The sequence below is a fragment of the Cavia porcellus genome, unplaced genomic scaffold, assembly GCF_034190915.1.
Source record: "Cavia porcellus strain 051 isolate PalLab524CR breed Dunkin Hartley unplaced genomic scaffold, mCavPor4.1 scaffold_4, whole genome shotgun sequence".
Lineage (NCBI taxonomy): Eukaryota > Metazoa > Chordata > Mammalia > Rodentia > Caviidae > Cavia > Cavia porcellus.
Window position 1 is genome coordinate 51775344 of NW_026947487.1, and position 15619 is coordinate 51790962.

Here is a 15619-nt window from a genome sequence, read left to right on the forward strand (position 1 = left end):
GGAGGAAAGAAGTGAACGCGGATGGACCTTGTACATAAACAAGGATGTGTGTATGAGCATGTGTGTCTGGCATTCGCCTCCATGTGGTGACTACTTCACTGACACAAACAATTGAAGGTTCACAATTCACCCAACCTGTGACATGCCTAAGATGCATAACTCAAAGCTAAAGCATAAAGTACACACACACACACACACACACACACACACACACACACACTCTCTCTCTCTCTCTCTCTCTGGACCAAGAAAGAAGAAATCAGTCCAGCTGATGAGAAGAAAATCCTTCTGCTCATGGCTCAGCCACCCTCAAGGCTCCAGGCCCCTGCCACTTGGGAATTCTGACACAGTCTTTCTGAGCTTTTTCTCCCAGACCCTTGTTGCTCCAAGCTCTTTGGTTCCCCTCTTCCTGGAAGAGTCTGCATCTTTCCATCGCACAATCCCCTTCAGATCTTCCATACCAGGAAAGGCTTCGAACACCCCAAGGGAAGGTAAGCAGTACCTTCCTACCCTGTTTCCTGCACCCATTCCCACTAACAAGCCTACTGCTCTGCTTCTCCTTTTACAAATGTGAAATTAAAAATGAGATCAAACAAAAGAAAACGATCTATGCAATAATTACAGCATTCAGTGTACCCTGTTACTGAAAAGTGAATTATTCACATCCAATGATCCACTGACTACAGCCATTCATTAATAATGCTACTTTAAAGAACCATAATGTTTCAGCTTAAATACCATGGCAAGGCCACAGAGTATAATAAAAAACACTGGAATCAACATTTTGCTAATTGTCTGTCATGACCTCTACTTAATATTAGATTTACTTTATACTTTTACCTCGGAATTATAAACCATGTCTCATGCATTAAATTAATTGATGTTTTGCCATCATCTAAGTATATATAGTCACGTATGAATTCAGTTTATTAATTATTTATGCAAATTTTAGGCAGAATTATTCAATAGAGTAGCTAAGTCTCTTTTATAGTAAATGTTTACTTGGTATTTTTTCTCTATAGAATAATTTTTGCCTTAGGTGAACTTTAGAGATAACTTGCATTTGGTGAATAAAGACAGACATGGAGAAGGTGGCCTTCAGTCGCACTTCTTGAGCATGGTTCTTGGAGTCGAGGATACATACACAGGGCACAGAAAAAGGTGTGGTGCAGAGACTCTGGCTCCTGGCTTCAGGGCTCTGCACTGGGCTCTTGGGCACCCGTGTGCCTAGCAAGTTCTATTCCTTTCTGTTGCTCTGGGGCCAGGCTCTGAGGAGGACGACTATATGGGAAGTCAAATCCTCTTTATCCTAATTTCTTATTTTCTGTGTTGAAGTTTCAAGGTGTCAGTTGCCAGTAGTTGACCATTATCATCAGATACTTATTAAAATCAGCAAATTCTACTCAAGAGGAGCCATATGATATTTCAACTTGTGTGTCTGCTTTATTTCACTTAACATTATAGGCTCAAGGTGCATCCATTTTCCTACCTATGACTCAAGTTTGTCTTTGTTTCTGGCACAGGAGTGCTCCATTATGCATAAATACCATGTTTTCTTTATGCAGTCATGGTGATGGACTCATAGGCTGCTTCCAAGATTTAGATATTATAAGGTGCACTGCTCCTAATGCAGGGACAGGTAGATCATTGCACTAGGGTGTCTTTAACATTTGGGGGGAAATACCTAGAAGGGATACCAATTCCAAAAATAAATCAGTCAACCCCAGTAACAGCTTTATTTTTTCCAACTTATAAAATCAACATGAAGTATTTAGGAAGTAATTCTGTTATTGTTGTTCTTATTCTTTAATTTCATTTATTTTCAATTGAAATATTGAGGCAATTCATGAAAAGTTGCTTCTATATCAGTTTTCAGAAATATGTTAGCTTTTAAAGAACTGCTTTGTAAATTATTGCAAGTATATTTCAGTTAACTGCTTTGAAATTTTTTTAATAAAATAAAGACATAGTGGTTTTATATCTTTAAAAATAAAGGAGAAATTTTAATAAAATTATTTGGTACATAATTGATCAAAACAATTTAGCCTATAAAGTTTTTAGCTGTTCGGGCATTGAGAGTAGGGCATTGAAAATAAAGCGCATAAAACAAAAATTCAAAATCATACCATTACACCGATGGAGAAAAAACAGAACAAATTAATCTACAAAATTATGTGATGAGTTCAAATGTTGCTCAGGATTTAATTGAGATTTTTGCTGAGTTTTAGATGTCTTGATTCATGGAAATAATTTATTTTAGAAAGAACTTTTCAATGGATTTATTTATAATCTAGAGGTGAATTGCATGACATTTAGAAAGCTATATATTTATGGAATCTAACAATGATAAATATTTTAAAGGATAATAAACAGAAAATGACACATTTTGGTAAAATATTTTCAGGCAAGGATAGTATGAACTAAATAACAAGAAGTGATTGACTATTTGCACACAAGTATTTAACATTAAAATTTAAGCAGTCACATTGAGACTAACCAATTGGCAGAATTTGCTCCCAATTTTCCACGTACTTCAGCATCTGTACAGAATTTTTTCTCAATAAACATAGCATCCCATGGTCAGAGTTAATTGAACATGAGAATATTTTCAAATTTTGTGAATTTATATAACAAGCTTATAAAACAAGGACATGTAAAATGAAGCTCTGATGAAGATTGCGAGCAATTAGATTTTTTTTAAAAAATTAAGAAACATTCATCAGCGAAATATGAGGGACACAATGTTTCACAATGTTTCAGAAAGATTTAACCAATATTCAAATTAACATATATGAAAATGAACAAGGATAATTATTTTGTTTATGTTACTGTAGAATGTTCAAATGAATCACTGAGAGTGGAGGGATTTGTTTTAAATATATATAAATTTGGTCATTTTTTAAATTTTAAAAGTAATTTTATTAAAAATTATTTTTCTATATAATCTTTTAAATCCCAACAATAAGAAAAAACAATTTTTGGTCAGTGCTTACTTATTTTTTAAAATGACATATTTCACACATCTTATTTCATTCTCAACACTGATTGTAAAAGGATGCTTGATTGAATTCTACCAGGCATCTTCAATTGTCTTAACGCACGCACACAAATTTACATTTCCCTTATATTTCCTTAGTGCTGAATACATTTTACTGTTTAAGAATCTGGTGCAGGCTTTTATAAAGAGATGGTTGTTGAGCAACATCTTGATGGATCACAGTGCTCAAAAATAAATCACCTGGCCAGCTGAGTGAGTACCCCTCAGGGACACTTCTGTGAAACCATTTGGGTACCTGATGGGCTCAAGCTTGCTGCAGGTGGCTGTGGGAGCTCTGCGTGTAAGCACAGTGCTGACTGCATGCTCATTCTGGCTTGGGCAGTCGGTTCAATAAGGAAGCTAGGTTTAAACCATCATAATGAAAAGATATAATTTCCATGCACACTAATAAGGTGCTGCTTCCTTTGGGGGACAGGGATGGTGATTGAACTGAAGGCCTTCTCATTGACCTAAATCCCCATCCCTCTTTTGCTTCTTATTTTGAGACTTGGTCTTGCTGAGTAGAGAAGTTGTTGGACTCTAATTTGTCATCCTCCTTCCTTAGCCTCCCAGACTCCTGGGGTGCCTGATCTAAAATACCAAATTCTAGAGACACGTGAAAGCGGATCATGATTTTGTCAAATGGGTTTTGTATGACAGGCTTTCCTCTAGAATTGCTCATTTCAATGTCAAAGGAAAGAACCCTGTGCTTCTCTAAAACAAACAGAGCATGTGCTAATTACACTCACTCAGCTGAAGGAGCCCTGGCTTTAAGGAAAATATTGAACTTCTTTCCCCGAGGTATTAATTGCCAGTTTGTTCTAACGACACATGTCTGCTCACAGATTTTGGCACAGCGCACTTAGGACAGCAAAAAGGCAGAATCAACCCCTCTTTTAGAGTAAACTAGGTCCTTTTAAACCAGTGGCTTCATGTTTAACTTAAAAATTTTATTTTCTGATTTTTTTTTTATTTCGGCATCATGCTGTGTAGTCAATTTACATGCATATCATTTCTGCTTAAAAGACATTTTCTCTCCAAATCTGTTGAAGCCACCTCAGAAACAGACCCAAGGAGCAATCCACTATGCTGGAGTGATCGAGGTGATCCAGGTCCTCAGGAATTGAGTGTCACTTCCAGCGAGTGACAGACAATCAAAGTCTTTAATCCAGCCACCCACCCAAACCTGAGTCCTACCAATAAGCACAGAACTTGGAAAGGGATCGTTCCACAGCTGAGCCTTCAGGTGAGGATTAACCTTTGCCAGAGTGGGGAAGGCTGCCTTGGGGAGACCTGGGGTGAGGAGACTTCTAAACCATCTTGGACTTCCGGTCCAAAGGTTTCGGCTCTTGTGAAGGTCAGCTAACATGTCCTTGTGCATCAGTCATGCTACCATTGGGAGCCAGAAGTGCACCGGCCATACATTAGACGGGGTATTAAGCACCGAAGGTGACATATGCCATAAAGAAGTCTGACACATACCCTCAGCAAAACAAAACAAAACAAAATGTAAAAAGAGTGGCCATCTGTATTAGCCATTCTTTTCAATATGTCTGACCTTTACAACTTGAAGGCGGAAAGTGTTATTTTAGCTCACAAATCAGAAGTTTCAGTCCATGGTCAGCTGGCTCCAAAGGAGAAACATGACAGGGAAGCACAGGGTGAAGAAAGCTGCCACCTCATGCCAATGAGGAAAAAGGAAGTTTGCAAAATCCAGAGAGATGGGAAGGACTGGGAACAGGACAAGCACAGCCCTCACCCAGAGATGCACTTCCTCCAATTGGGCTCCGTCTCCTAATGGCACATTGACTGTTGATCCCAGGAATGGATTACACCACTAATCCAATTCCCATGTCGACTATACCTTTGAGTCCCCACTTCTGAACAGATGATCTTTTGTGGGATATTTTTTTTCTTAACAGGAACCATTGCTATCTCTCTTATTAGGGATATTATTTTTATGATTGAAATTATATACCTGCTTTGCTTTTTCTTCGTTTTAAAAATACTTGAATTAGATGAATCATTTTTTTATTCACATACCCATATATTCATGTTATTGAAAAAGTCATCATAAGATCATTCTCATGCATGGGAAAAGAAGACTTAAAAATCATGCCTTAAACTCTCCAACTGTATCACAAGAAAGATGGACAAAAATCAGAGAACAAAAGATGAGCGAAGAGAGAAGGGAAAGAAAAGAAAGGGGGTGGATAAAAAGAAAGAGGAGACCAGGTGTGCTCTGTATGTGTACCCCACTTAGGGAATGCACACTGTGTCACACACACACATACACACACACACATACACACACACTGACAAAAAAAGACAGAGTAAGGGGTCCCCAATGTTAACAATGGTTTTTACATTTTCCGTATATTAAAGTTCAACCAATAGAAACTTAAACAACAAAGGGTTATTTCCAGACATTCTCCTGAGATCAGACATGAAGGTTTAATATTCTCATAAAGAAGGTTCCCTTAAAATGTGAGTTCACTCTAGAGCCTACCTTTGTGAAAGAAGCAGGGAAACAACACATTTCCCTTACCTCATTACCCTTACTTTCCTCATGCCTGAAAGTCAATCTTAAAAGTTACTTTAGGCAATTGAGACTGCATATTTTATTTTTCTGTAACGTGGAACATCACACTAATCATTTTAGAATAGGGATGGTTTAAAATGTATCATAGACTCTTATATTATCAGTTTGATAAAACCTGGAATGAATATTATCTTCAAAGAATTTGCCCACAATAGAACTAACTTTAAAATTGAATAAGAGAGGTAAATATTTTAGTAATTATTGTGATGTTCATACAAAGCAATGAAGATGTTTTCAAGTTAAAGGAGATCCATAAAAATCTACTTCACAAAATAGGAAGTGATCACTTTCTCAGATAATTATTCAAAAAGTATCTGTAGGTGCTTGTGGAAAGTTAAACAACAAAATTGATGCTAACCTATAAAGGGAGATTTCAAAGTTGATTGTAGAAAGTGAATATTCCATGAAAATTCACCATGTTTACTTCTAGTAAGAATTATAACCTCACTGCAAAATCAGTCATAGGAGCCTTGCCATTTCTTCCTGTGGGTTTCCTAATATTGTTATTGAGGCTCTTTCTCACTTTTAATTCCTGGTTGGGTGACTGGTACAACCGTGTAGGGAGTAAAAACCTCCTAGAAAGAGTATGGTCACGTTGAATGTGGCCAGAAGGGTAACCCTTGGCTCTGACATGCACTGTATTACAGCCATACCAGTCGCTTTCATCCCCATATGCCGATCTCTGACTGTGTAGCCAGGTTTTAAAATAGTAGATGCTGTATCTGCAGAGAAACTTTCCTTCTGGATGGGGGCACACTCCATATGGTTTTTGCAATGATCTCTCCAAAACTGAAAAAAATTAGTAGGAGCTATGCAATTTATAAAAGATCCACATTCATCTTATTTTGCTAACTAATATAAAATCTTAAAATCAGGTAGTTTAAAAAGTGACACAGACGCTCCTCATCTTCTTTGTAGGTTATGATGATCACTTGAGAAAATGTATCATGATAACATGGAACATAGTAGACACTCCATCCCTTAATCAGTAAAGGAGGGGTCATGTTGGAGCTACCATGCAAACAGGTCTGTTCAGTGAAAAGTTCAATCCCCACGCAAAGTCTCTGGAAAATTCTATATGCCTGGCTCAGTGTCACATCTCCCTAATATAAGCACAGCCTGAAAGAGGCCAGAGCGATCTGAAATCTACCCAGCTATTTTCTGACTGTGCCTTGGTCTTCATTCGCACCTCAGTTTCTCATTTTTCCTCCCCTCAAACTTGTCCACCTTCCCTTTTCTTATGAGTACTTAATTCAGCCAGCCAGGTGCTCAGTGCCTGACCAAACCTTGAGCAGTTCACTCTGGAGCTATAGCACTCAGAGCTGTTTAGATCTTAAGAGACCATCTTGCAAATGCAAATCCATTCTCCTATGACAAAGGGTGGCTTCCCAGGGAACAGAGGATGAAGTGAGGTCCATGAACAACTTTTCTGATGGCACTGAGGACATTAGAATTATGTATGTTTTTTTTATGACTGAAGGTTCCTGTATGGTGAAAGTATTTTATTTAGAAGAGAAGATGAATGTCAGGAATCTGCTGACAAAACAGGAAATTCAAGGTAACAACCAGCAAATTCAGTGCCTGTCATACCATCAAGACACCTGCCATCCCATGTCTGACCCGTGAGACTCAGCCCTCCCTCGGGAGCATTCTAAGAGTAGTGAGACGATTCCAAAGCAAAACTCAAAATATTCTGGTCCCCAGATCACCACCTCTCCATAGAACTGATTTTGAATTTCTGACTAATGGGAAACTTCCCACTAATTTACTATTCAGGACAGAATAAATGGATCTGCAAAGAGCCCCACTTTCTCCCTTTCTGAAGTGTGTGATTATTTAACATCTAATTATATTTCAATGTCATCATTGCATTGCCTTCCGCTCTTGCACTGTCTAGCATTTTGCTGTGACAAGACATCTAAGGACATTCACCTCTGGACAGTGGAGGACAGGTTGGGGTTGGCTGTCACTGCTGGACCAAAGTGGCAGGCAACTGGGGCAGCTGGCATTACGCAAGCCTCTCTGCGCTCCATGCTGGGACAGGTGACAATTCCCAGCCACACCAGAAGTCACATCCTGTTGGTTTTCCAGTCCACTGAGAAGAAAGCTGCAGGGGACAGACATAGCATGGGAGCTACATACAGCGAGCTCTGGCTGCATCATGCAGCAGGAAAGTATAGAGGAAAATGGGTGCAGATGATTCTGCCAAAGGTAGACATCAGCACCATTTTGAAATCAAGCAACTCATTCTGCTGTTTAGTTTTTCTTCAGATCTGTTCATTGTGAACTATTCCAAATATGTAGATACCAAAAAGTAGCAAAATTACATAAAGTAGGTTTATTAAAAGGAGATTTAAAAAATGAACATGGCCAGGCATGGCAGTACACACCTAAGATCTCAGGACTTGGGAGGCTGAGGCAGAAGGATTGCTGCAAGATTGAGGCCAAACTGGGCTATAAAGTGAGTTCAAGGCCAGCTTGAATGGCACAGTGAAACTCTGTCTCAAAAATACCAGGAAAATATATGAATATGAAACACCATATGTGAATTGGAGGAAGTTCCCAGAGGCAAGAGGGCTGGCCTTCTGGGGAAGGCCAAGGTCAGATCTCTCTGCTCTGTGTGTCTTTAAGAAGCTCCTACTACTGTAGAAAAGTGATGAAAATATTTTCTCGACATTCATTCACTTGTTCAGCAAGTACTGACACACAACTAAAGCTGGTAAAACACTTGACATTTTCCTGGGGAAATCAAGGAGAAAGACTCCACAAGACTCAGAAAAAACAAAATCTAGATTCCATGTAGCTTTTAAATGCAGACAACCTGGGTGAAATGCCTACAAGCTTCAGAAGATTGACCTTACTCATATATTTCACATAAAATTATGAAGGAAGGGATATTTAAAAAAGAAAATGGAAATTCTGCATATATTCTTGAAAGTATCTATGTGTTAAATTCTGCCTGAATGCTATTTCTAAATTAAGCAAAGTAAAGATGTTTGTTAGGAAGAACACTTGAGACCCCCAGGGTAAAAATCTTTCACAATGATTACATTTCCTATAATGCTTGGAGGATTGGAGACAGTAAAATAAATTCAGAGTCCACAAACAAGTAGAGCTTGGAACCAGCCATCTGATTGGCTTAGGCTGCTTCCGGAGAAGGCGGAAGTTACTTATTTCTTTTAATCGGAAGGTCGCCTCTCTGCTATTAAGATTTTAGGGTGGTGGAAGCTAAGGCTCCCAGAAAAGACAATGCTGGAACGGAATACGAAGCTGGAGGAAGTGGCAGGTCCTGCAGGGTGGGCTGTGGGCTCCTTTGCGGAAGAGTGTAGCACACAGTTTTTCTTGGGGCTACTTTGTTGTAAACCTGCCTGCAGGATGAAGGTGAAATATGAAATCTTACACTGGAATGAATCCCTTCCATGGAGTCAAGGGTTTATTCCTTATCAGCGCTCACTGCAGATGGACAACGGGAAATACCCCCTCATGACCTTGCACCACGAATCACTCCAGCCAGAAGAGCAGCGCTGGGTGAGAGATGAATCTATGATTTCACCAAGAAAAGCAAGATATTAACAGGCAGGCCTGCACACACACACAGATACACAGACACAGACACACACACACATACACACACACACAAACACACACACACACCCCTCTCTCTTCTGCTGGGGAATGAAGCCATATGCGGGTCTGATTTGCAATTTCAGACACCGAACAATCCTTGAATCTTGAGTGTGTTTGGCTTGAAATCTCAGGGCTAATGGAGCCGTGACTCAAGTTGAAAATGGAGATAGAAGCACACCAGCGCATCTGCACACCCTATTGGTTGTTATGGTGAAATAAGGTTTTCTGTGAACCAACAGTAGTAGCCAGCACTTATTAAATATTTATGTATCCATTTATTTTTATATGTTTGCACCAATAGGCACATAAGATCCAGAGTCTTTCAATGAACTACATTCCCTGCCTCCTTTTTCAGTCAGTGCCTTGCTAAGTTGTCCAGGTTGGAATTTAAACTACTGCCTCAGCCTCCCAGTGTGCTGGGGTTACAGATGTATGCCCTTACAATTGTATTATTTATCCCTACCAAAAACCAGACTCAATATGTCACAAATTAATTTTTCTCTTTGGGTTTCTGTGACACTCCTGTCACTTTAGGTAATGAATAAAAAGTAATAATGTTAATTTAAAATCTTCCCTGAATTGCTATTTCTTATAGCAAGTATTGGCTCCTTTCTTCGATTCTCCGCAGTCATTCTAAGGTGGCCTCTCGATGGCCAAGCGAGCCAGCTGCTGGCACCATTGCTGAAGTTATTCCCAAGATGTAGAGGGCTCCCCCACTACCCGCTTCCTACAGGACGGGATGGGGAGGAGCTGGCTGCGTCTGTGTCCCCGCAGCAGCAGGATGAGTGACATCAAATGAATTTTGCATGTGACCATCACACAGTACCTCACAGTCCGACACTGCCAAAACACTTTACAACAGAGGACACCAGTAAAATGCAATTCCTGGTGCAGCCAGAACCTGAGTGTCACCATTTGCCCCACATGGATCATTCTGGGGTGCAAAAGACAGCGGACCAAAGGAGACCCCTGGAGCTCACGCTTCCTGAATTTGCAGAACTCTTTAAAATTTTTCCTTCGTGGTCCTGGGGATTAAACCCAGGGCCCTCTCACTGAACTAGCTACGGCCTCGCATGTAGTTTTCCCCTTTTTTTCTTCTACATCTTTTTTTTTTGTTTGTTTTTTTCAGATACTCTCACAGAGTTGCAGAGTTACTCAGGCTTGGCCCAGATTGGAGATTTTTCTGCCTGTCTCCCAGAGTGCTGGGATTCCATGTGTGTACGCTCTTGCCTATCAAAATAGTAAAATTCTGAAGGTAGGTTGTCACCTTCTTTTGGAACAGAAGTAACATTTTCCTGTTAGAAAAATAAAATGAGAAGAATTTCACAATTAATGTGATATGTGAAGCCTTTAAAAACTTACCCGGGACTTGTTGAATATATTAAGTTTAGTCTTTTTGGCAAAAGTAGGAACATCATTTACAGAAACAACCAAAAGGGAACACAGTGTGATAAAAGAATAATCCGATTTTTATCCTTTGCCAAATTAAAAAGTAGCTTTTGATTTTCTCATGAAAAATATTTAGCATTTCTCATGATGTAATTTATGCTTATGTTTTAAGATTTTAGGCCATGGTTCGGAATAAATAAGACTTGAAAAGAATAATAGGCCTATAATTTTAAATTCCTGTTCTTTGTATCAGTGAAAGGCTTAGGGCTGAGAAGCTTAAGTTCCACTGTTCAGACAGAAAACAAAATCCCCATATCCAAACCTCGTCCACTAATAAAACCTTCTCACGTTTTATTATCAAGTGACAAAACAAAAGGGAAATTGTGAAAGTAAATGTATCAACTTTCTTAAGAAATTTCTAAAATCTTCAGGTCAAATATATTAAAATAAGAACGATGTAGTAGAATTCTACCAAAAGGCAAATATGTCATCCTCATTACCAATGTACTTTACTATTTATGTATTAAATAACTTGTTTTTGAGTACTTTTCCTTTCTCAACCATCATATAATTATTTGTCATATTAAAAATGAAAACTGCCATGTAGGTTGCCAAAACGTCTTTTTTCAGTTTTTCATCCAAATTTCAATCATTGAATGGGAATTTTGTTATACAGAAATATTTAAATATTCAACTTTTGAAAAAATTATTAGTCAAAATTACATGTTTAAAATAATTCTTCAAGTATAGGCTTTTACAAACCTCTTACTGAAAATAAGAAAGTTACATCGGTATTTTATTACCTTTTGACTTTTAAAAATATCTCCATGCTGGTTCCACCTGGCAATCCTTCCCTCTCTCCCTGGCTGGCCTCCTTCCTGGGTTTTCTTCCGGATTCCTGCCAGGTCTCTGCCTTGCTGGTGTCTGGGTGTTTTCCATGATCCACCCTCCTCGCCCTGTGTCCCAATTGTCCTGCACCACTTGTTAAGGACCACAATGCCCAAAGCCAGTATAAAGGACAATAAATCCACTAAAGGTCAGGTCTGCTTGGTTGACAGATTTACCAAAACTGCGATTCTTGGAGAAGTAAAGGACCCCTGACTAAGCCGTGGCTAGAGTGCTAGGCCGCTGTGGTGCTGTGCCTGCACTTTCTCAGTCTCCTCCCAGCCCCCAGCTTCCCCTCAACTTTCTCCCAGCCGGGTTTCTTCTTAGCTGCCTCAAGGTTCAGGGAGCAAGGGAAGAGCCCAGTAACACCATTTAAAAGAAGAATATGATGAGGTGATGATGTAGCCTCCAACCCCAGCGTTCTGGGAGGCTGAATCAGGAGGATAATAAGTGTGAGCCCAGCCTGGGAACCTGGCAACTTAGGGAGATGTTTCCTTGGAAGGAAGGAGAGAGAGAGAGAAAGAGAGAGAATTAGAAACAGAGAGACACAGAGAGACAGACACAGAGACAGAGACAGAGAGAGAACTAGAGAGACCTGCAACCAGGTCTCTTCAGTCCTAACCACCAGCAAAATAGGAGAAATGAAAGTGGCCAGTTGATAAAAGCCCCCAGCAGTTGTGCAGATTATGTTAAAAATTATTCTGTCTAAAGAACATCACAGACAGTGTGTGTATATTTAGAAAGAATAAATCCTTGATAACTTACTATATCCTAAAAACTTATTAGAAATGGCCAAAGTGTCCTGAAATGGGTAAATTATAGAAAAAATATGAAATGGCTTGAAAAGGATTTGGGAGGATACTGAACAATTTCCAAAATAAGACTGGAAATTTTATTACAGTATAAACAAGAATAATTTTACCGAATATGTCCATGAATGTATCACTAGGCATATCTTAACAGCTATAGTAATACAAATCCCCACACATTCAAGACGATCATCTTTACTTGAAGACTACATTACGACCTTTTGCTTCTACAAAATTAAATATTCCTTAAAGAATGGCTGTGAAGTCAAATTGAAAACCTATCAACCAAAGCTCTGTAGAGATTATCCAAAACTGCTTTATTCACATTACGCAGTAGGAATCATTACTAATTGTTTAAGTGCATAAAAGAATCCACAATTAGTAATTTGGTCAATTGAGTCTTTGGCAAATTGCCTGTGTTGAATTAGATTTTGGTGCATAACTTTGGATCACTGCTTTGCTTTCTCCATCGATTTTACAGCTAAAACTGGATTACATTTCAATCTGTAAGGACCAATACAAATTAAAACTAAAAGGCTTCATTCTGCCTGTTGGATCTGAAGGAAGAGATTTCTTATTTTTTCTAGGAGCATCAATTGTAGATAATGTGTAATTATGAGCCTTTCCCCACTCTTTGTACTGTGTATAAATCCTTTGGAAGATTTGATCAGATTTGTCTGCTCATCTTGTGTTTGCTTATGACCCCAAAAAATGTCTGGCAAGGTTCTGGGTACCAGTACCACATCTTTAAAACATAAATATCAGGCTAAATAATATCCTGAGAGGCTGGGAGGGCAGGGGCTGCGGGAGGGCAGCTGTCTGCCTTACTTGGGCGTCTGGCTTTAGGTTGCACAATAACCCCTTCTAAACAGCTGAGAAGTTTGCTCTTCTGGACAAAGGTAATCAGCTGACACAGGTAATCATCCCAACCACCACACAAAGTTACGGTGAGCTAAGTTTGCGAACCAGTGCTGTCAAGTCCTTGTCCTTGAAGACCAGGAATTGTTTGGCTTAAAAAAAGATTCCGGTGGTATCCGATACCTGTCTGGCTTCTCACAGAGTGGTGTTAGTGTCTGTGTTCTCAGTCACTTAGCAGATTCCCAAGAAGTGCATTGTGTCCTATTTTGACACTCATGGAGTAATGAAAGCTTTCTCTACTCAATTGGGAGGATTTCTGAGTAAGGAGCAAATTGTGTTTTTCACTCGATTTCCACATAATTGGTACACAATCGATTCCCTCTACCGACCTTCTATTCTCTCCTTTTCAGAGATTTCTTTGCTCATCTTCTCATGTTACTCCTCCATAAAAATAACACAGAAATATTTAGACTAAGGTTCACGTGCATATGTATAAATTTAGATAAATTAATATTTTTGCAAAATTGAGGTTCACATGAAGAAAATATTTCTGCATTTAAACTTTTCCCTTTTACTTGTTCTTATATTTTATGTAGATTTCTTCATAGGTTTTTGGGTACTTGTCAAATACATATTTCTATATTTTATAGGAAACTATTATCATCTGTAAATTAAATTTGTAGGTCAGTTTTCTTCTATTATGTTTAGTAATTAATTTCAATATACATATAAGAAATTTACTTATTTAATATTTTAATTAGTCAACCCTCTCACTGACATTTCCCCTTTTTAGGTTAAATTTTTCATTAAATTACTTGGCATTTTACATGGATGAAGTCAGGATATCTCTAAAAAGTGGTACCAGATGCCTCTACATACTGATTGTTTTTCTTTCTTCTGGTAAAGAAGGATTTCAGATTCTATTTATGTTTTTACCATAGAGATTATTTCATTGAGATTTACTTCTCAATTTTCACCAAATATTTTACGAAAATTATGGTTTTATTTGTGTGGAGTTTCTTTTTATGTTGTTGTTTTTTCTTTGTTTTAAAAATAATTTAACTTAAAATAATTGGATACTGACACTATGTTAGAGCACTCACCTACAAGGCAGTACAATTTGATACTCTGAAATGTGAAAAACTGTAAAACAAAACATAAATAAATACTTCTAAACAGCCTCATTTGCAGGTGCCTTTACTCTTGTAAAATGTTTAGGAAGCTGGTATTGCAAAACTTCAGTATATATCAAGATAAAATCAAAATTGTCCATATCAGACAAAAACCCAAATAAATCTTTATGTTTAACTTAAAATCAACACAAAAATAACATTACAATATTTTCAAAATAAGCTGTATAAGACATTTCACCAAGCATCGCTGGCACAGGTTATTAAACATATCTTGCAGATTTACATTTAAACATGCCTCAGATTGGTAACCCAGAACATAGGTTTCACTATGAGTTTGTATGTAAGAAATGTAGGGATGAAATTCTCTGCTCAGCAGATCATAAATGGCAACTGATTCCTATTGGTATTTGGATGCAAAGCAGTTCATTAAAAGAGTCAAATGGTTCACAAAAGATGCATGCAACCTACTGACACCCAATGGATGAAATGAGAGCCACAGTGCAAAAACTTGTTTCTGCTTGGAAACAGTCAATACTGTACCACCCAGACCAAAACAGGGTTAGGATCAGCAGTGGGCGGACACTGGCAAGTGTTCCTCCATGTGGATCTTACTAACAACCCTGAAGGCTTCATTAGCCTTGGCTGGGTGGAAGAAAACCCTGAAACTTTCCAAAGCAAAAGACAAATAAAATATAGATGACATTTCACCTAAAATAATTACTGCTGCCCTAATAGCTCCTTTCCTCCAAAAATGTGGAGAAACAATTGCATAATCTCATGATGTGACGTGCTGGTCTGACTTACCTTTCTCCCGAATGTGATTATAGAAGGAATCAGGCAGCCTAGTTTTGCTCCTCACTTTCCATTGGAAACCACCAGGCCACTCTTGGGAAGTGACACACAGGTGATGTGTTCCCATGCAGCCTGCCTTCCACCTCAATGCCACACTCCAGAATTCGTTCTTGGGCCGATGGGTTTCAGAGTGGAGCTAGGGCTTTGGAGTTTGACATCTGAGCTTTTACTGGAAGCTGGAGCCCTACTTCCTGGTGTTCTGTGCAATCACTTCCCACTTGAATTCTTCTTTCCCTTCGCAAACATTTGTTCTTCAAACCAGTGTTTGTGCTTCTTCCTGTAACTATTTTCTTCACTCCATTGCTTGCAGCCAACCTGTGACACAGTGTGTTATTTTGTTCAATTTCTTTTTTTTTTTTTTTAACCTCTTTTTTCTGACGCAGTATCTAACAACAGGGAGTCTCTCTCCTCAGGCTGGGCTGGAAGA

The 15619-nt window shown here is 38.7% G+C and overlaps 1 protein-coding gene across 4 annotated transcripts in view; it reads right to left on the reverse strand.

Annotated features, from left to right (window-relative positions):
- The window catches only part of Nalf1 (NALCN channel auxiliary factor 1), a 543379-nt gene that overhangs the window by 176075 nt on the left and 351685 nt on the right, over positions 1-15619 (reverse strand). The gene's annotated exons all lie outside the window — the stretch shown is intronic.